The sequence below is a fragment of the Mytilus californianus genome, unplaced genomic scaffold, assembly GCF_021869535.1.
Source record: "Mytilus californianus isolate M0D057914Y unplaced genomic scaffold, xbMytCali1.0.p SCAF_1, whole genome shotgun sequence".
Classification (NCBI taxonomy): domain Eukaryota; kingdom Metazoa; phylum Mollusca; class Bivalvia; order Mytilida; family Mytilidae; genus Mytilus; species Mytilus californianus.
In genome coordinates this window covers 87566726-87588943 of record NW_026262581.1, presented here as the reverse complement: position 1 = coordinate 87588943, position 22218 = coordinate 87566726, and the positions used below count along the sequence as shown (strand labels likewise).

Sequence of the window (22218 nt, the reverse complement as noted above, 5' to 3'; positions counted from 1 at the left end):
AGATAGCAGTTGGATAATGATTAAAAAAATAATAATAAATTTTGACTAAGGTTAAATAATTGAACGTGACTACTTATACATCCCTCCCAAATGAGTAGAACCCTGTAATCAAACTGCTATCTATTTGGGATGTTTAAATACCCAGCCTCTGTTTTAATTACTCTACCGTTGTCAAATTTGAAATATTATACTAGCTTGGATCGGTCAGTGCTGTTTTCATGTTGGGAATGTATTTTCACGCAATCGTTGCTGTAACATCTTAACTGTTTATGAAATTGGTTTCCGTTCTCTAACTTTAATTTGCATCAACCAAATTTTATGAAACTTATACACAATGCTTATTACCACAAAGCACAGATCAAATTTGAATTTTGGTGGCGTCACTTTTACCATTCTAGAGTTATGCCCCTTTACAAATTGAAGAATTGCTGTATTTTTCGTTTCCGTTCTCTAACTTAAGTTTGCCCCTACCAAATGTTATGAAACTTATACACAATGCTTATTACCACAAAACTCAGATCAAGTACGAATTTGTGTAGCGTTATTTTTACCGTTCTTGAGTTATGTCCCTTTATAACGTTATATGCAAGCATGGGCAATCTGTGTCCCATGGACACATTCCCCATTTATTTTTTTTTTATTTTTGCCTATTATCTTTAAAACTATAATAGATAAAGAGAAACTTAAAATAACAAAGATTGTCGCCAAGACAAGATCTACAAATAAGTAGACAAGGCCAAAATCGCAAGAAGACTCCTTATTGGAGTTATGGCCCTTCAATGACAGTTTTTACCATTTTTAGCATACCTGGACTTCATCATCCGTTGTCTTCTGTTACTTTTACAAATATCTTCTCCTCTCAAACTACTGGGCCAGATTTAACCAAACTTGACCACAATCATCATTGGGATTATCTAGTTTAAAAAATGTGTCCGATGACCCCTCTTGCCAACCAAGATGGCTGACTATCAGACAAATTCTTATAGGATTTATTGCCCTCAAATGATGAATTCTACCATTTTTAAAATTTTTTACCTATTATCTTGAAAATTATAATAGATAAACAGAAACTTTATGTAGCCAAAATTATCAGCAAGACAAGATCTACAAATAAGTCAACATGGCTGCAATCTTCAGTCGACTTCTAATTAAGGTTATTGCCCTATAAAGACGATTTTTACCATTTTGTTTGCGTTTTTGCCTAATATCTTTTATAATAGATAGATTGAAACTTTGAAAAGCCAAAATTATCAGCAAGTCAAGATCAACAAATTAGTCTTAACACGGACATTGTCAGTTGACTCAATATTGGAGTTGTTGCTCTTTTTGAATAACAATTTATACCAAATTTTAGTGTTATGGCTTTTATCTTGAAACTAATATTGATAGCTAGACACTTTGAATAAGGAAAATGATCAGCAAGACAGAGCCTACAAATAGGTCAAAAATGGCCAAAATCGTCCATCAACTCCTTATTGGAGCTCTTGAAAACTATACAAGATAGATGGACACTTTAAAAACTAAAAATCTCAGAACAGCAAGACAAGATCTTCAAAAAGGTAAAATTTTGATGAAAACGTTAGTAGACTTTTTTAAATATAAGTGATTGCCTTGAATGACAATTTAAAAAACTAAAGAAGATACAGGGAAACTGTTAACAGAAAAATGATCAGCAATACAAGATCAACAAAAAAGTTGTCATGAATTCTATTCTAGACTACAATGTTGGAATGTGTCCATTGTTGAAGATTCACATATACCTAGGTATGCGACACAAGCTCTTTAGAACCCCTAGTTTTAAGTTGTTTGTGTATAGTGAGGAGGGTGTCCATCTGTTCTTCCTTCTGTCCCATGTTTTGTGTCTGCTAATGCTAAGCAGCATGACAGAATTTTGTTAAACTCTCAGGCAATCTTACTAACATATAATTTTTCACTTTTGTTTTTCAATTCTTCATTCAAATGATTTTTTGGGTTTACTAAGACAAGACACATTGGCACACTACAGTGGACATTTGTTTCCGCTGTTCCTTCTTTCTAACCTTATCAGAATGTTATGAAACTTTCTCAACACCTTTACTATATAAGCCATTATGCACCTCCTATATTTTGTTTATTGATCTAAAGTATTTTAGGGTATCCCTTTGAAAAATTATTGAATGTGTAAGGGGTAGGGGTATCATTTTGTGAACTATGCTTGCATTACCTCTAATTTTTATACGTATAATGCTATCATGTCGTCGTCGTCCGAAAACACATTTGGTTTCGGGACAATAACTTAAGTTTAAGTGAACGGATCTCTATGAAATTTTACCAGAAGGTTCAATACCACAAAAGGAAGGTTGGGATTGATTTTGGGGGTTATGGTACATACAGTTTAGGAATTAGGGGCCACAAAACGGGCCAAAACAAGCATTTTTGTAGTTTCCAGACAATAGCTTGTGTGTGAGTGTATGGATCTCTCTGAAATTGTTCCACAAGGTTCCATACCACAAAGGGAAGGCTGAGATTGAGTTTGGGGTAATTACTCCAGGGGGGAGGGGGGTCTGGGGGTTCAGAAAGTTGGGGGGGGGATTTTTTTTTTAAATTTGGGGGGGGGAGGGGGGGGTTCATACTTTTTTTTTCTTCCTGATTTTTCAAAATTTCTAGTTTTTAAAAAAAAAAATTTTGGGGGGATTTTTTTTCATAATTTTTTTGTTTTTTCCTAAATATTTTCCATTTTTACATTGATTATTTCTGATTTATATATTAAAGTAAAAAATACTGATATGGCAGGAGATACACACCAAACAGGGTGTGTCAATTATTATATATATAACAGATTAACTAAGTGTCGTGCAACAGCACAGTATTGCGCAATAGCAAGAAATCTTCAATTGCACAGTATTGCACAATAGAACAGTATTGCACAATAGCACAGTATTGCACAATAGCACATTATTGCGCAATAGCAAGAAATCTTCAATTGAAAATAAATACAAATCTTCTATTAACCAATTTCAATGGGATTAATTTAAAGTCTTTAATTTTAGGGGGTTCTAACCTTGTATTACTATTTTGGATATTGGGCCCCATTTTTAAATTGGTCTACATAGAGGTCCAAAGGGTTCAAAATTAAATTTTGTTTGATTTCATCAAAAACCGAATTATTGCGGCTATATGATATGCTGAATCTTATTGTGCATTTAGATTTTTTAATTTTGGGCCCGGTTTTCAAATTAGTCCATATTAAGGTTTGTAGGGTCCAAAATTAAACTTTGTTTGATTTCAACTAAAATGAAATTTTTGGTGTTTTTTTTATATGCTGAATCTAACCATGTTGTTAGATTTTGGATATCAGACCATACTAGGTAAATTATATGTCCCATTTGAAATTTTTAAACGACCGCAAAAAATTTTGCACTCGTATATTGGTATCAAGTCGTCGGCGTCGTCCGAAGATATTTGGTTTCCGGACAATAACTTTAGTAAATGTAAATAGAAATCTATGAAATTTAAACACAAGGTTTATAACCACAAAAGGAAGGTTGGGATTGATTTTGGGGGTTATAGTCCTAACATTTTAGGAATTAGGGACCAAAAAGGGGCCCAAATAAGCATTTTTCTAGTTTCCAGACAATAACTTGTGGAATGGTGTATGGATCTCTCTGAAATTATACCACAAGTTTCCATACCACAAAGGGATGGTTATGATTGGCTTTGGGGGGTTATGGCTCAAACCGTTTAGGAATTAGGGACAAAAAGGGGGGAAAACAAGGGTTTCCTGGTTAATGGACAATTAAAAAAAAGTACAATGTTAAGTTTGGATTACCTCCCTTATAAAGAAATGTTGTATTGTCTTGAGGTGATTAGCTGTCAATTTATTTTTAGAAGTTACTATTTAAAAATGCTGATTAAGGAATATAAATTCAAATCATATAACCAATTCTAAGTTCTTTGACTACAGTTATTCTAAAACAGAAACCTATTATGTGTCAAATATTTAATTACAATCCAAATTCATACATGTATCAAGCGCGAATATTGTGTCCATTTTTGCCCCAACTGTTCAGGGTTGGACCTCTGCGGTCGTATCCAGCTGCCCTCGGCGAAGCAATTTATTAAGATCTTTGACCACATTTATTTGTGTCAGAAACCTGTATTATGTCAAAAATTTGATCACAATCCAAATTCAGACAGTATCAAGCTTGAGTATTGTGTCAAAACTTGCCCCAACTGTTCAGGGTTCGACCTCTGCGGTCGTATCAGGCTGTGCTCGGCGAAGCATTTTATTGCCATTACTTTTGTAAGGCTAATGTTAACTGATACTTCATGGCTTATATATTGATACTGCATTGAGTTAACAACATGAATGTTTATCTAATTTGCAGTTCAAACAGATTTGTCAAATCTTAAAAGGGATATAGTCAGGAAGTACAAGATATTGCTGTCTCTAGTTTTTAGTGTGAACAATGATATGCCTGAACAGTCAGAAGCAGCCAGACAGGTATGTTTCAATTTGTTCAGAATAATTGTTCTGTAATTGGATTATTGTCCTGCGCGTAACGCCCGGAAATGCCGGGCGTCCGTCCGTCTGTCCTTGTCCTGTCTTGTTAGGACTCTCACATGTACAATTATTGCCAGATTTTTATGAAAAGTTAAATACTAGGTTTATATCAGCAATGTCTTGGACGAGTTTGAAAATCAGTGGCGATCAATTATTTTTAAAAGAGTTATACCCCTTGGAAACATTAATTATATTGAAAATTGCATCGTTAGCGCTCTCATTTGTACAATTCTTGCCAGATTTTTATGAAACTTATATCATAGGTTTATATCAGCAATGTCTTGGAAGACTTCGAAAATCAGTGCCGATCAATTATTTTTAAAAGAGTTATGCCCCTTGGACACATTACTGAGTAATTTTATGGAAAACTGCATCGTTAGCGCTCTCATGTGTACAATTCTTGCCAGATTTTTATTGAATTTATATTAAAGGTTTAAATCATCAATGTACTTGAAGAGTTCAAAAATCAATGCTGATCAATTATCTTTAAGAGTTATGCCCCTTGAAAATATTGATTATATGGAGATTTGCATTAATGTTAGTTCTCTCATATGTACAATTCTTGCCAGATTTGTATGAAATTTATATTGTAGATTTATATCATCAATGTACTTGAAGAGTTTAAAAATCAGTGCCAATCAATTATTTTTAAAAGAGTCATGCCACTTGAAATATTGATTTATATGGTAAATTGCAATGTTATCGCTCTCATGTGTTCAATTCTTTCCAGAATTTTATGAAACTTTTATCATAGGTTTATATCAGCAATGTCTTTGACACTCTCAAAAATAAGTTCTGATCAAATATTTTTAACGAGTTATGCCCCTTGGAAATATAAATGGAAATCACATTGCATTTGCTCTGAAGCCTTCGTTTCTCTTAAGATATTAATAAAAAGTTTAAAAGAACAAAAAAAAATGTTTTTTGTAGTAATTGCCTTTGTACCTTGATAGATAAAATATGCGCAATGCCGGGGACATTGGAACTCTGTTCTTTTATTATCCATGTGGTACTAAATTTTTTGGGAGAAGGTTTTTAACCACAAATTCAAGTTTATAACAAAATTTTCCAAAACCACAAATTCAGTATCAAGAAAATATATTTTTGAGCTATTGCCATCACTTTGTGTACATTGTCGTCGTAAACTTTTAAAAAATCTTCTTTTCTGAATCTACAAGACCAATTCCAGCCAAACTTTGGCTGAATGATTCTTATGGTATCTAGTAAAAGTTTGTTTTTTTGGGTAAAGATTGCATGAAATGCAATCAAAACCTTATGGTACTGACTTGATATCTATATCTTCCAAGGTTTATCACTTCATTTGATAGTTCAAATATAATAGTGCAGTGAAGTTATTATTATTTAGATCTTATCCAGTCAATGTCATGCAATTTATTAATGATGTTGTAATTTGATGTTTAAGTTACTATATCATGTGTATTTGAATTACCATACTTGTCAAGAAAACATTTTTGTCGAGCTTAGTCGCGAAAGCTTGACATAGTGATCCTAAATTCCGTCGCAGTGTCAACATTTAGGTTCAGTCTGTGGTTAAAGTTTTTTTCAGTCATCAATAGCTTTGTCAAACCTTCATGGAATTCAAGAATCTTTTTATGACCAAAATACAGTATCCAGAGCAAAATTTTGAAAATATTTGTTTTCCTTTTCACGTATTTTACTGATAAATTGACCTTTTTTTTTTTTACAATTAACAAGTAGATACAGTCTGGGGTTAAAGTTTGTTACACACCAATAACTTTGTAAAACCTTCATAGAATTTTATGAAACTTTAGCAAAAGCTTTTTATGATTAAGAGATAATGTCTGAAGCAAACTTTTGTAAATATATTTTCATTTTCAGTATTTTTCTGATAGATGGACTTAGTCTTTGTCTGGCCTTGACAGAGTCAAAAAGCGAGACATATGTATGCTGTTGTCGGCGACGGCGTCAACAATGTATTAGTTTGTGATTAGGTCTAGTTTATGGTGAACCACTAGTAGTAGGTCAATGATATTTGGTATGCAGTTGTATTAGCATTGGCACATCTCATTACCATGCAGATTATTTTGTCCCGCCCCTCAGTCATGGTCTATTTACTTTGAAACTTTGCTTAGTTTACATGTATTAGTTTGTGATTAGGTCAGTTTATGGGGAACCACTAGTGGTAGGTCAATGATATTTGATATGCAGTTGTATAAGCATTGACATATCTCGTTTCAATGGAGATTATTTGGCCCGCGTCCCCTCAGTCATGGTCTATTGACTTTGAATTTTTGGTTTAGTTTTCATGTATTAGTTTGTGATTAGGTCAGTTAAATATGAACCACTGATGTTAAGTTTTTGATGTTAGGTATGCAAATGTTTTGGCATTTGCCAGTTTCATTTCCATGGAGATATGCAGATTATATAACCCCACTACCTTATTATGGTTCATTGACTTTGAAACTTTTACATAGTTTACACGTTTGTGTTTAGGTTTGTTTAAACATGTTAAAGGGAACGACTTATGAAAAGTCAATGGTATTTGGTATGCAATTGTACTAGCATTGGCAAATCTGATTTCCATGGAGATTGTTTAGCCCTGTACCTTCAGTCATGGTTCATTGACTTTGAATATTTGCATAGCTTACATGTTAAAGTATTGCCGTTTTAATTTCTACATTTGCATTATCAATATAACAAAAAGGCGAGACATATCCCTGTGTTAATAGTTTATTACCAAAGTTTTGCCTTTTTGCCGTATATCTTGAAAACTGTAATAGATAGATAGAAAATTTAAATAACACAAATAAGTCAAACATCACCAAAATTGTAAGTCGACTGTTTATTGAAGTTATTACCCTTTAAGGACGTTTTTCCCAATTTTGCCTATTATCTTGAAAAACTGTAATAGATAGATAGAAACTCTAAATAGCATAAATAATCAGCAAGACAAGATCTACAAATAAGCCATTATGGTCGAAATCTTCAGTCGACTTGTTATTGGAGTTATTGCCCTTTAATGATAAATGTTTACTTTTTTTTTTTGCATTTTTTGCCTAATATCTTGAAAACTATGATAGATAGATAGAAACTTTAGAATGGAAAAATTTTCAGCAGGATAATATCTACAAATATGTCAACATGACTGAAATTGTCAGTTAACTCTTAATAAAGTTGTTACCCTTTAATGGTGATTTTTACTTAAAAGTTGCCGTTGTTGAAGATGCAGGTGAGCGACACATGCTCTTAAGAGTCTCTAGTTCTAATACATTGTAGTTAGTTTAATATTTGCATCTTTTACAGGTATTATGGCATTTAGAATCTGTCCAGGATGGTGAATATGTGGTATCTGAATACAATTGTATCAAAATGAATATTGAAAATATTAAAGAAAAAGAAGATCAAAGGATATTGCTCATTGTTTTATTGAATTGTATTAAGTAATGTGTTCTTCACAGTGGGCAAAATGGATTGTTCAGTTATACTACAAGTGTTGCTGATACTCTAATGTATCTTGGCAATGCTCTTGTAGAGGAGTTTCCTGAAAGGGTATTGTCATTGTGGACAGAATTGTGTAAATATTTCAACAAGTATCAAATGAAGTCTATCCTTGGTATCACCATCAAGGCTGTGGAAGTAAAGCCGTCTCTCATTAATGATATGACTCCAACACTGCAGAAATACTTCACGTCTGCTTTTAAACACGATAGAGAATGTTGTAGTTTGATGATAATTTTCTTTCCCGATGAAACTAAGCGTCATCAGATGCTGAAGAAAATAGCATCTAATGAATCAAACTTCACTACATGTGCTTTGTTGAGACTTGGAATCACTGAATATAAATTCATCTCCAAAACAAATCCAAACTTGAATATTTTCAGTAAATATGTGAATAGTTTCCTTTTGGTAGGATTGAAATCTCTGAAGGAGAAGAATGTAAGCTATGGATGGTCTTCATCTGGTTTACATTTAAACAGTAAAGAACTCAAATACCTCAAGTGGTACTTTGGTATGCTAGCAGCATGTTTAAGTAAGGAGATCATTAAATGTGATCCATTTACTAAATTAATGACATTGCTTAAAGAAGTATTGAAAAAAGATGTTAATCTCATGTTAGATTTCTACCAAGCCATGGAAGGTTCCCCACTTGGATTAAAGGAAACAAAAACACAGTTAGGAAAAGAGCTCGTCAATAGTTTCCTTGCTAAGTTCAATCAAGAATTTAGGAACTGTAATCATACTCACTACATAAACGTTTTGGAGGATATGAAAAATGCATGCAAGGCATGTGAACAGTATGTACCAAATGGCAGGAAAGAGTTTGGATCAGTAGTAATAACATTCATTAGACATACTTTCAAAGGCAAGAGGAAGTTGATTCAGCTTATGGATGATTTTTTCCCAGATTTTATTCCAGCAAAAAAGGGTGATAAAAAAGAGAAAGACAAAAAATAAATGTAAGGGGTGCAGATCTATGACTGTCGGGCTGATTTTACCAGAGACAATGTTTAAAACAATGTGATATTACAAGAGAGGACATGTTTAATACAATGTGATTTAACAAGAGGACATGTTCAGTTTATTACAATGTGATTTTACAAAAGGGGTCGTGTTTAATACAATCTGATATTACAAGAGAGGACATGTTTAATACAATCTTATAAATGAGTGAATGCACAATTTGACTCATATTTTATGTTGTCAAATCAAGTTTTAGTACATGTAGTGCTTGTAAGTAAAAGAAGAATATTGTTAATCAATGAATGACAACTTTACTTGTTTTACACAGTTGTTATAAATGCTTATAGAAAATAGAATTATTAAACTAAAGTGTACCTTTTGTAATGGGAAATTGAGAATTTTACCTGTGATGCAAGTCTTTAAATTTCATGTCTATATGAGGGATCTTAGGTTTGTAGTTTTCAACCTGTGAGTTGATAAATGAGAGGTTGGGTTGCTGGCTCCTTGTATACCCCACATCACTTTTTATTGTAACCACTATGGTTGTTTGTGAAAGCTAGCCAACTTCAAGTGCAAGAGGTCATGGTTTTCATCCCAGGTTTGGTCAAATCTTAGATTTAATAATTGGTATGGACTGTTAAGGAGTTGTAGACAGGTAGCTCAACGGAATTAAATAATGTGTTGTGTTAGGTAAGATGTCATCCTGCAGACTGTTAACTCATAAGCAAGCATGTTGAAAATCCAGCTCAGCATTTCAGACTAGAACAAAGCAGGCCTCATGTTTATGTGAAAAGGATTAAGTTTGGTGTGGGCCATAATTGGCTCCGAATATTAAGTCCATTTTTCAAGATAAAATTTGTTTTCAAGTTGATGAAAAACCTGAAAGAAAGTAAAATGGAACTTTTTTTGTACAGTTTTTGTCAAGCCTGCGACTTCTGTCTCAGAAAGCGAGACATAGGGATAGTGATCCGCCGGTGTTAACTAACTTTTTAAAAACTTAATATTTCAGAAGGTAGAAGACCTGGATGCTTCATACTTTGTATATAGATGCCTTATGTTAAAAAGTTTCATTGTCCATGACCTCATTTTTATAGTAAAGTGACTACTCGAAAAAAGTAATTTTTTTGTAATATTAATTTCTCTCATAATAATAGGATAACTATATTTGGTATGTGCGTACCTTGCAATATCCTCATGCCTGTCGGACAGTTTTCACTTGACCTCGACTTCATTTCATGGATCAGTGATCAGGTTAAGTTTTCATGGTCAAGTCCATATCTCAGATACTAAAGCAATAGGTCTACTATATTTGGTGTATGGAATGATTGTAAGGTGTAGATGTCCAACTGGCAGGTGTCATCTGACCATGACCTCATTTTCATGGTTCTGTGGTTAAAGTTCAGTTTTTGTGTTTATACCCCCGCTTTAAAAAAGGGGAGTATACTGTTTTACCTCTGTCTGTCCTTCCGTCAGTCCATCCGTCAGTCCGTCCGTCCCATGAATATTTTTGTCGCATTTTTCTCAGGAACTACTTGACAAGGATTTCTGAAATTTAGTTTCAGGGTTTATATAAGTAAGTTACACCGTGTGATGCGTTTTCAGATTCATCACTCAACAACTTCCTGTTTACCGAACACTTGTATTATTTTACACATGATAGCCAAGTTGAAAATTTTCGTCTCATTTTTCACAGGAACTACTTGACAAGGATTTCTGAAATTTGGTTTCAGGGTTTATATAAGTAAGTTACACTGTGTGATGCGTTTTCAGATTCATCATTCAACAACTTCCTGTTTACCGAACACTTGTATTATTCTACACATGATAGCCAAGTTGAAAATTTTCGTCACATTTTTCTCAGGAACTAGTTGATTTTTTGAAAAGGATTTCTGAAATTTGGTTTCAGGGTAGATATAAGCAAGTTACACCGTGTGATGCGTTTTCAGATTCATCCTTCAACAACTTCCTGCTTACCGAAATATTTCGGCGGGGGTATCATCAGTGAGCAGTAGCTCACATTTTTACTTGTTTTATCTGTTTTTTTAATACTGTATGCAATAGGTCAACTTTATTTGGTGTATGGAAATATTTTACAATGTACTGTGGTTGCATTTATTTTCGTGGGTACAAATTTCGTGGATATTTGATTTCGTGGTTTTACCAAGGTCGGTATACAAGCCTATCGAAAATTTGTACTTCATTGAACATTTAAATTCGTGGTTCACCTGTTACCACGGAATCCACGAAAATTTGTATCCAACGAATAATAATGAATCTACAGTACATGTCAGTCTGGCAGGTTTTATTTGACCTTGACCTCATTTTTAAAGTTCATTGCTCAATGTTAAGTTTTTGTGTTTTGGTCTGTTTTTCTTAACCTAAAATTCGTAAGGGTTCTGCGGAACCCAGTGTCTCGCCTACTTTTGCTGTTAGTCGCAGGCTCAACAAAAATGGGGAAATAATTATTAAAAATTTTCCTCTAGATACTATCTTTTGAATGTAAGAAGCTTCTGTTCCAGTTTGGTAAGAATCCAGGATGGTTTATGAATCTTATAAATGTTTTAAAAACTTTAACTGCAGACTGTATGTAATGTTAACTGGAAGAAAAACTAAGTCCATTTATAAGTAATATACGGAAAAACAGGAAATTGTTTTTACAAAATTTCCTTCTAGATACTAGCTTTTGATCATAAACAAGCTTCTGTCCAAGTTTGGTACAAATCCAGGATAGTTTAAGAAAGTTATTAAAATTTGAAAAACTTGAACCACAGAGTGAATGTAATGTTAACTGGCAGAAAAACTAAGTCCATTTATGAGTAAAATACGGATAAACAGGATTTTTTTTTACAAAATTTACTTCTGGATACTATCTTATGATCATAAACAAGCTTCTTTCCAAGTTTGGTAGAAATCCAGGATAGTTTAAGAAAGTTATTAAAATTTGAAATACTTTAACCACAGAGTGAATATTTGTGGACGCCGCCGACGACGACGACGGAATGTAGGATCGCTATGTCTCGCTTTTGCGACAAAAGTCGCAGGCTCGACAATAAGCAATAGGTCAACTATATTTGGCTTATGGAATGATTGTAAAGAGTGTATGCCTGTCTGGCAGGTATCATCTGACCTTGACCTGGTTTTCATGGTTCATTGGTCAATGTTAAGTTTTCCAGGTTAAGTTTGTTTCTTGGATACTACAATGTATATGCAATAGGTCAACTATATGTGATGCATGGAATGATTGTTAGATGTACATGTTTTTCTGGCAGGGTTCATCTGAACTTCATCTCAATTTTATAGTTCATTTTGAAGATGGTAATAATTACGTCAGAAGATTTTGTATTCTCTATATTATATATCTTATGTTTTTAACAGTACATATTGAGCATTTGATACAGAATGTGGCGACCAAGATGGTGGTTCCTTCAAAACAAAAACTTGTAATTTCTGTTGACAGATAGAGAAGTCACAAATGATAAAATATATCAATCAATCTTGTCCAGCCCAAATAATTTTTGCACTGCCTTATGAAATTTAACATGAACATGATGAAGTAGATATAGGAAGATGTGGTATGAGTGCCAACGAGACAACTCTCCATCCAAGTTACAATTTATAAAAGTAAACCATTATAGGTCAAGGTACGGCCTTTGAAGGTGTACATTGTAAAACAATAAGCTAGTGTGATTATATGCCCGTATCCATGTAGTCAAACCTAAATGACGATCTTTGCATGTCTTTATTTGAACAACAGTTGTTGGACATTTAAATTCGTGGATAAAACCATCCACAAAAACACGAAAATTGGTACCCCACGAATAAAAGTACTTTCAGAGTAAAAAGATATGGTATGATTGCCAATAAGACAACTCTCCATAGGACACCAAATCACATAGAAATTAACAACTATAGGCAGTGGCGTAGCTTGCCTTCTGTTATTACCGAGGCAGGGGGTCTGTGGGGCGCAGCCCCCCAGAAGATATCGAGGTTTTTACAATTTGAACAAGAAGAATTTATTAAAAATAATAGTTGTTGTTTAATTTTATTTCCTCAAAATAATGTTAATATGCCTTACACAAGTTATACTACCGATTTATTAGTTGATTACTGGTATCATTTTCAATGTTCAGATGAATACATAAACATATACCACTTTTTCAAATCGAATCCTTTCAGTGAATTTCCCAGATTTAAAATTCTTTACGAATACAGGAGACGGATATGTCAAGTTCAAAATAGTCCTGAGTCTATAGAAAGTTGTGCATGATTTAAACCGATACTATCTAATCTACGGTCAACTCAAATCTATAAAAATAATAAAACACGTGAAGATATCACATAAGACAACCACTGACAAGTTATTTTCCTGACTTGCTAACAGTAACTGAAATCTAGCTCAAAAGCCTAATCTGCCGAAATATTTCCAAGCCGTCGTACTCTAATATAGGTGGTGTACCTCACTGTGACATAAGATTTAACGTTATATCAGAAGGAAAATTTAAACATGACCTTGTTCGATGGCCAGAAGAAACCTATACAGAATTTTCAATACAGAAAAACAAACGCAACGATTAAGGTTTATTTGAAATACTTTTTGTGATCATCATTTACTCGCTTGGTCGTGGGTCACGAATCAACGAATTATAGATAATCATCACAAAACGACGGACGGATTGAACAGCAGAATTTCTTGATATATACTAGAAGATAAACACATGCTACAAGTAAAGTGCACCACGGCTGTTGTGTTTCGTCCTGGAAGGTCTTAAAATTCTTAAATGGTTTTGAACTTTTTTCCATTCACGATGAAAATGACAACCGGCGAAGTACTAACATTTACGTTATTCTGAAGTCTTCATGCTGAATGAAAACAGTATTTGGTTGAAATTTGTATATATAAACTGACATAATGTATGAACTAACAGACATATAATAAATATTTCTCTGGAATTACTGACTCCTTTAAATATTTTAAATTCCCTACTAGTGAAAACTATAAATTTCAAATAGCGAAAATAAAACTTGAGAACCGCAACATATAAATTATTTTCTGTGCATGTTGATTGATGTATATTTTATTTTGATTGGTACCATAGTCAATGAAACTCTGTGTATTTGAAGTTCTACATGTAGGGGAAAATGTCGACACACAACGATGTTTCAATTTTAGACGTTACGGTTATAAATGAGGGTTTGAATGGGGTCTTCAAATATTTATTTTAAATTATTTTCGCCCATAATTTGATTTTCCTTTCTTTTATATTTAAGCACTATTTTAAATCTCTATTCTTTAACTTTAATTTCATGGCATTTTTCTGTTTTCTATAAAACCTCATCCAGACCCTCATATACTAGAAATCATTCTCACACAAAATTAAATAACTTACCTGATCAATGGTCAAATGATTCGACCGGGGAAGACTCGTGAGTTGGATCATCATCTATTCTACTGATTTTACTTGCAATGGGGTAGAACTAAATAAATCTGTTGTCGATTTTTTTTTTACTCCGACAAATTTAGATTATAGAAAACTAACTCAAAGGGGATTTCCAACTAGGGGAGGGAAATGTTTCCATAAGTCTTGAATTCGCAAAGGGTATGAATCAATAGCGGCAACAAGACGAAACAAGTCGGTATATTAGCGTTTAGTAACTAGTCTGCTGCATTAGGTGGAAATCGTTTAAAAGATTAAAGATTGTAAAGGAAAAGTTGGGTTTTTTTTTTTTGACCGAGGCAACTGCCTCGGTTGCCTCAACGTAAGCTACGCCAATGTAACAAATTGGACCTTGTTATTTTAGTAGTATAGATAAGATATGATATTGATTCATTGATATGCTGAATCTAACCACGTATTAGGTTTAGGACATTGGACCATAATAGGTAAGCGTCCAATTTGAAATTTTTAAGTTCTTAGACCACATTCATTCTGTGTCAGAAACATATCGGCTGTGTCAAATATTTAATCACAATCCTAATTCAGAGCTGTATCAAGCTTGAATGCTGTGTCAATACTTGCCAAAACTATTCAGGGTTCCACCTCTGCGGTCATATCAAGCTGCACCCTGCGGAGCATTTTTGTTTTATTATAGGAGGGGTCAGGTGTGACGGCAAACCCTATAAGTGCATTGAAAAGGGCTTGCTAATTCAAGCAAGAATATACTGAAATTCAGAAAATAATGCGTGCATTGATCATTGTTAATCCATGTATATGGCAAAAATGGGAAATCTAATTAATGCGATTGCAAAATATTTATGAAGGAAAATCACTACTGAAATTAAGAATGTGTTTTTTAATTATTGTGAATGCGATACTGTTTCATTTTTCCCATTAATAAAAACAATAGCAATATTTGATTTGGATTTATAAACATCAATTATGTGACCTTGAAGGGATCTTTGATGGAACCTGCAGATGACAAATGGTCTTAAGGTTCTGAACCAATTTGAAATATATCAAAGGCCTACGCCAAAGGATAAAAATTTGTGTTTAGAAAACGAAAATGTAGAAAAAAAAATCAAGCATTTTGACCCTGAGGTCAAATGAAAGTTGTGATGATATGTGACACACTAGCTTATTGTTATACAATGTACACCTTCATCATGTTCATGTTAAATTTCATAAGGCAGTGCAAAAAGCTTGGGCTTGACAAGGTTGATTGATATATTTTATCATTTGTGACTTCTCTATCTGTCAACAGAAATTACAAGTTTTTGTTTTGAAGGAACCACCATCTTGGCCTCCACATTCTGTATTAAATGCTCAATATGTACTGTTAAAAACATAAGATATATAAAATAGAGAATACAAAATCTTCTGACGTAATTATTACCATCTTCAAAATGAACTATAAAATTGAGATGAAGTTCAGATGAACCCTGCCAGAAAAATATGTACACCTAACAATCATTCCATGCATCACATATAGTTGACCTATTGCATATACATTGTAGTAGCCAAGAAACAAACTTAACCTGGAAAACTTAACATTGACCAATGAACCATGAAAACCAAGTCAAGGTCAGATGATACCTGCCAGACAGGCATACACTCTTTACAATCATTCCATAAGTAAAATATAGTTGACCTATTGCTTATTGTCGAGCCTGCGACTTTTGTCGCAAAAAGCGAGACATAGCGATCCTACATTCCGTCGTCGTCGTCGGCGGCGTCCACAAATATTCACTCTGTGGTTAAAGATTTTCAAATTTTGATAACTTTCTTAAACTATCCTGGATTTCTACCAAACTTGGACAGAAGCTTGTTTATGATCATTAGATAGAATCCAGAAGTAAATATTGTAAAACAAAAATCCTGTTTTTCAGTATTTTACTCATTAATGGACTTAGTTTTTCTGCCAGTTAACATTACATTCACTCTGTGGTTAAAGTTTTTCAAATTTTAATAACTTTCTTAAACTATCGTGGATTTGTACCAGACTTGGACAGAAGCTTGTTTATGATCAAAAGCTAGTATTCAAAAGTAAATTTTGTTAAAAAAAAAAATCCTGTTTATCCGTATTTTACTTATAAATGGACTTAGTTTTTCTGCCAGTTAACATTACATTTACTCTGGTTAAAGTTTTCAGAACTTTAATAACTTTCTTAAACTATCGTGGATTTGTACCAGACTTGGACAGAAGCTTGTTTATGATCAAAAGCTAGTATCTAGAAGGAAATTTTGTAAAAAAAATCCTGTTTTTCCGTATATTACTTATAAATGGACTTAGTTTTTCTTCCAGTTAACATTACATACAGTCCGCAGTTAAAGTTTTTAAAACATTTATAAGATTCATAAACCATCCTGGATTCTTACCAAACTGGAACAGAAGCTTCTTACATTCAAAAGATAGTATCTAGAGGAAAATTTTTAATAATTATTTCCCCATTTTTGTTGAGCCTGCGACTAACAGCAAAAGTAGGCGAGACACTGGGTTCCGCGGAACCCTTACGAATTTTAGGTTAAGAAAAACAGACCAAAACACAAAAACTTAACATTGAGCAATGAACTTTAAAAATGAGGTCAAGGTCAAATAAAACCTGCCAGACTGACATGTACTGTAGATTCATTATTATTCGTTGGATACAAGTTTTTGTGTTTTGGTCTGTTTTTCTTAACCTAAAATTCGTAAGGGTTCTGCGGAACCCAGTGTCTCGCCTACTTTTGCTGTTAGTCGCAGGCTCAACAAGAATGGGGAAATAATTATTAAAAATTTTCCTCTAGATACTATCTTTTGAATGTAAGAAGCTTCTGTTCCAGTTTGGTAAGAATCCAGGATGGTTTATGAATCTTATAAATGTTTTAAAAACTTTAACTGCAGACTGTATGTAATGTTAACTGGAAGAAAAACTAAGTCCATTTATAAGTAATATACGGAAAAACAGGAAATTTTTTTTTACAAAATTTCCTTCTAGATACTAGCTTTTGATCATAAACAAGCTTCTGTCCAAGTTTGGTACAAATCCAGGATAGTTTAAGAAAGTTATTAAAATTTGAAAAACTTGAACCACAGAGTGAATGTAATGTTAACTGGCAGAAAAACTAAGTCCATTTATGAGTAAAATACGGAAAAACAGGATTTTTTTTTAACAAAATTTACTTCTGGATACTATCTTATGATCATAAACAAGCTTCTTTCCAAGTTTGGTAGAAATCCAGGATAGTTTAAGAACGTTATTAAAATTTGAAATACTTTAACCACAGAGTGAATATTTGTGGACGCCGCCGACGACGACGACGGAATGTAGGATCGCTATGTCTCGCTTTTGCGACAAAAGTCGCAGGCTCGACAATAAGCAATAGGTCAACTATATTTGGCTTATGGAATGATTGTAAAGAGTGTATGCCTGTCTGGCAGGTATCATCTGACCTTGACCTTGTTTTCATGGTTCATTGGTCAATGTTAAGTTTTCCAGGTTAAGTTTGTTTCTTGGATACTACAATGTATATGCAATAGGTCAACTATATGTGATGCATGGAATGATTGTTAGATGTACATGTTTTTCTGGCAGGGTTCATCTGAACTTCATCTCAATTTTATAGTTCATTTTGAAGATGGTAATAATTACGTCAGAAGATTTTGTATTCTCTATATTATATATCTTATGTTTTTAACAGTACATATTGAGCATTTGATACAGAATGTGGCGACCAAGATGGTGGTTCCTTCAAAACAAAAACTTGTAATTTCTGTTGACAGATAGAGAAGTCACAAATGATAAAATATATCAATCAATCTTGTCCAGCCCAAATAATTTTTGCACTGCCTTATGAAATTTAACATGAACATGATGAAGTAGATATAGGAAGATGTGGTATGAGTGCCAACGAGACAACTCTCCATCCAAGTTACAATTTATAAAAGTAAACCATTATAGGTCAAGGTACGGCCTTTGAAGGTGTACATTGTATAACAATAAGCTAGTGTGATTATATGCCCGTATCCATGTAGTCAAACCTAAATGACGATCTTTGCATGTCTTTATTTGAACAACAGTTGTTGGACATTTAAATTCGTGGATAAAACCATCCACAAAAACACGAAAATTGGTACCCCACGAATAAAAGTACTTTCAGAGTAAAAAGATATGGTATGATTGCCAATAAGACAACTCTCCATAGGACACCAAATCACATAGAAATTAACAACTATAGGCAGTGGCGTAGCTTGCCTTCTGTTATTACCGAGGCAGGGGGTCTGTGGGGCGCAGCCCCCCAGAAGATATCGAGGTTTTTACAATTTGAACAAGAAGAATTTATTAAAAATAATAGTTGTTGTTTAATTTTATTTCCTCAAAATAATGTTAATATGCCTTACACAAGTTATACTACCGATTTATTAGTTGATTACTGGTATCATTTTCAATGTTCAGATGAATACATAAACATATACCACTTTTTCAAATCGAATCCTTTCAGTGAATTTCCCAGATTTAAAATTCTTTACGAATACAGGAGACGGATATGTCAAGTTCAAAATAGTCCTGAGTCTATAGAAAGTTGTGCATGATTTAAACCGATACTATCTAATCTACGGTCAACTCAAATCTATAAAAATAATAAAACACGTGAAGATATCACATAAGACAACCACTGACAAGTTATTTTCCTGACTTGCTAACAGTAACTGAAATCTAGCTCAAAAGCCTAATCTGCCGAAATATTTCCAAGCCGTCGTACTCTAATATAGGTGGTGTACCTCACTGTGACATAAGATTTAACGTTATATCAGAAGGAAAATTTAAACATGACCTTGTTCGATGGCCAGAAGAAACCTATACAGAATTTTCAATACAGAAAAACAAACGCAACGATTAAGGTTTATTTGAAATACTTTTTGTGATCATCATTTACTCGCTTGGTCGTGGGTCACGAATCAACGAATTATAGATAATCATCACAAAACGACGGACGGATTGAACAGCAGAATTTCTTGATATATACTAGAAGATAAACACATGCTACAAGTAAAGTGCACCACGGCTGTTGTGTTTCGTCCTGGAAGGTCTTAAAATTCTTAAATGGTTTTGAACTTTTTTCCATTCACGATGAAAATGACAACCGGCGAAGTACTAACATTTACGTTATTCTGAAGTCTTCATGCTGAATGAAAACAGTATTTGGTTGAAATTTTTATATATAAACTGACATAATGTATGAACTAACAGACATATAATAAATATTTCTCTGGAATTACTGACTCCTTTAAATATTTTAAATTCCCTACTAGTGAAAACTATAAATTTCAAATAGCGAAAATAAAACTTGAGAACCGCAACATATAAATTATTTTCTGTGCATGTTGATTGATGTATATTTTATTTTGATTGGTACCATAGTCAATGAAACTCTGTGTATTTGAAGTTCTACATGTAGGGGAAAATGTCGACACACAACGATGTTTCAATTTTAGACGTTACGGTTATAAATGAGGGTTTGAATGGGGTCTTCAAATATTTATTTTAAATTATTTTCGCCCATAATTTGATTTTCCTTTCTTTTATATTTAAGCACTATTTTAAATCTCTATTCTTTAACTTTAATTTCATGGCATTTTTCTGTTTTCTATAAAACCTCATCCAGACCCTCATATACTAGAAATCATTCTCACACAAAATTAAATAACTTACCTGATCAATGGTCAAATGATTCGACCGGGGAAGACTCGTGAGTTGGATCATCATCTATTCTACTGATTTTACTTGCAATGGGGTAGAACTAAATAAATCTGTTGTCGATTTTTTTTTTACTCCGACAAATTTAGATTATAGAAAACTACCTCAAAGGGGATTTCCAACTAGGGGAGGGAAATGTTTCCATAAGTCTTGAATTCGCAAAGGGTATGAATCAATAGCGGCAACAAGACGAAACAAGTCGGTATATTAGCGTTTAGTAACTAGTCTGCTGCATTAGGTGGAAATCGTTTAAAAGATTAAAGATTGTAAAGGAAAAGTTTTTTTTTTTTTTTTGACCGAGGCAACTGCCTCGGTTGCCTCAACGTAAGCTACGCCAATGTAACAAATTGGACCTTGTTATTTTAGTAGTATAGATAAGATATGATATTGATTCATTGATATGCTGAATCTAACCACGTATTAGGTTTAGGACATTGGACCATAATAGGTAAGCGTCCAATTTGAAATTTTTAAGTTCTTAGACCACATTCATTCTGTGTCAGAAACATATCGGCTGTGTCAAATATTTAATCACAATCCTAATTCAGAGCTGTATCAAGCTTGAATGCTGTGTCAATACTTGCCAAAACTATTCAGGGTTCCACCTCTGCGGTCATATCAAGCTGCACCCTGCGGAGCATTTTTGTTTTATTATAGGAGGGGTCAGGTGTGACGGCAAACCCTATAAGTGCATTGAAAAGGGCTTGCTAATTCAAGCAAGAATATACTGAAATTCAGAAAATAATGCGTGCATTGATCATTGTTAATCCATGTATATGGCAAAAATGGGAAATCTAATTAATGCGATTGCAAAATATTTATGAAGGAAAATCACTACTGAAATTAAGAATGTGTTTTTTAATTATTGTGAATGCGATACTGTTTCATTTTTCCCATTAATAAAAACAATAGCAATATTTGATTTGGATTTATAAACATCAATTATGTGACCTTGAAGGGATCTTTGATGGAACCTGCAGATGACAAATGGTCTTAAGGTTCTGAACCAATTTGAAATATATCAAAGGCCTACGCCAAAGGATAAAAATTTGTGTTTAGAAAACGAAAATGTAGAAAAAAAAAATCAAGCATTTTGACCCTGAGGTCAAATGAAAGTTGTGATGATATGTGACACACTAGCTTATTGTTATACAATGTACACCTTCATCATGTTCATGTTAAATTTCATAAGGCAGTGCAAAAAGCTTGGGCTTGACAAGGTTGATTGATATATTTTATCATTTGTGACTTCTCTATCTGTCAACAGAAATTACAAGTTTTTGTTTTGAAGGAACCACCATCTTGGCCTCCACATTCTGTATTAAATGCTCAATATGTACTGTTAAAAACATAAGATATATAAAATAGAGAATACAAAATCTTCTGACGTAATTATTACCATCTTCAAAATGAACTATAAAATTGAGATGAAGTTCAGATGAACCCTGCCAGAAAAATATGTACATCTAACAATCATTCCATGCATCACATATAGTTGACCTATTGCATATACATTGTAGTAGCCAAGAAACAAACTTAACCTGGAAAACTTAACATTGACCAATGAACCATGAAAACCAAGTCAAGGTCAGATGATACCTGCCAGACAGGCATACACTCTTTACAATCATTCCATAAGTAAAATATAGTTGACCTATTGCTTATTGTCGAGCCTGCGACTTTTGTCGCAAAAAGCGAGACATAGCGATCCTACATTCCGTCGTCGTCGTCGGCGGCGTCCACAAATATTCACTCTGTGGTTAAAGATTTTCAAATTTTGATAACTTTCTTAAACTATCCTGGATTTCTACCAAACCTTGACAGAAGCTTGTTTATGATCATTAGATAGAATCCAGAAGTAAATATTGTAAAACAAAAATCCTGTTTTTCAGTATTTTACTCATTAATGGACTTAGTTTTTCTGCCAGTTAACATTACATTCACTCTGTGGTTAAAGTTTTTCAAATTTTAATAACTTTCTTAAACTATCCTGGATTTGTACCATACTTGGACAGAAGCTTGTTTATGATCATAAGATAGTATTCAAAAGTAAATTTTG

At 33.4% G+C, this 22218-nt stretch overlaps 1 long non-coding RNA gene across 1 annotated transcript in view; it reads left to right on the top strand.

The window, feature by feature from the left end:
• The first annotated feature begins 3417 nt into the window (after nucleotides 1–3417).
• The window catches only part of LOC127709331 (uncharacterized), a 317830-nt gene continuing 299029 nt past the window's right edge, over nucleotides 3418–22218 (top strand). Inside the window, exon 1 of the long non-coding RNA XR_007985606.1 lies at nucleotides 3418–3523. This is a non-coding gene — a long non-coding RNA (uncharacterized LOC127709331). The remainder of the gene's footprint in view (nucleotides 3524–22218) is intronic.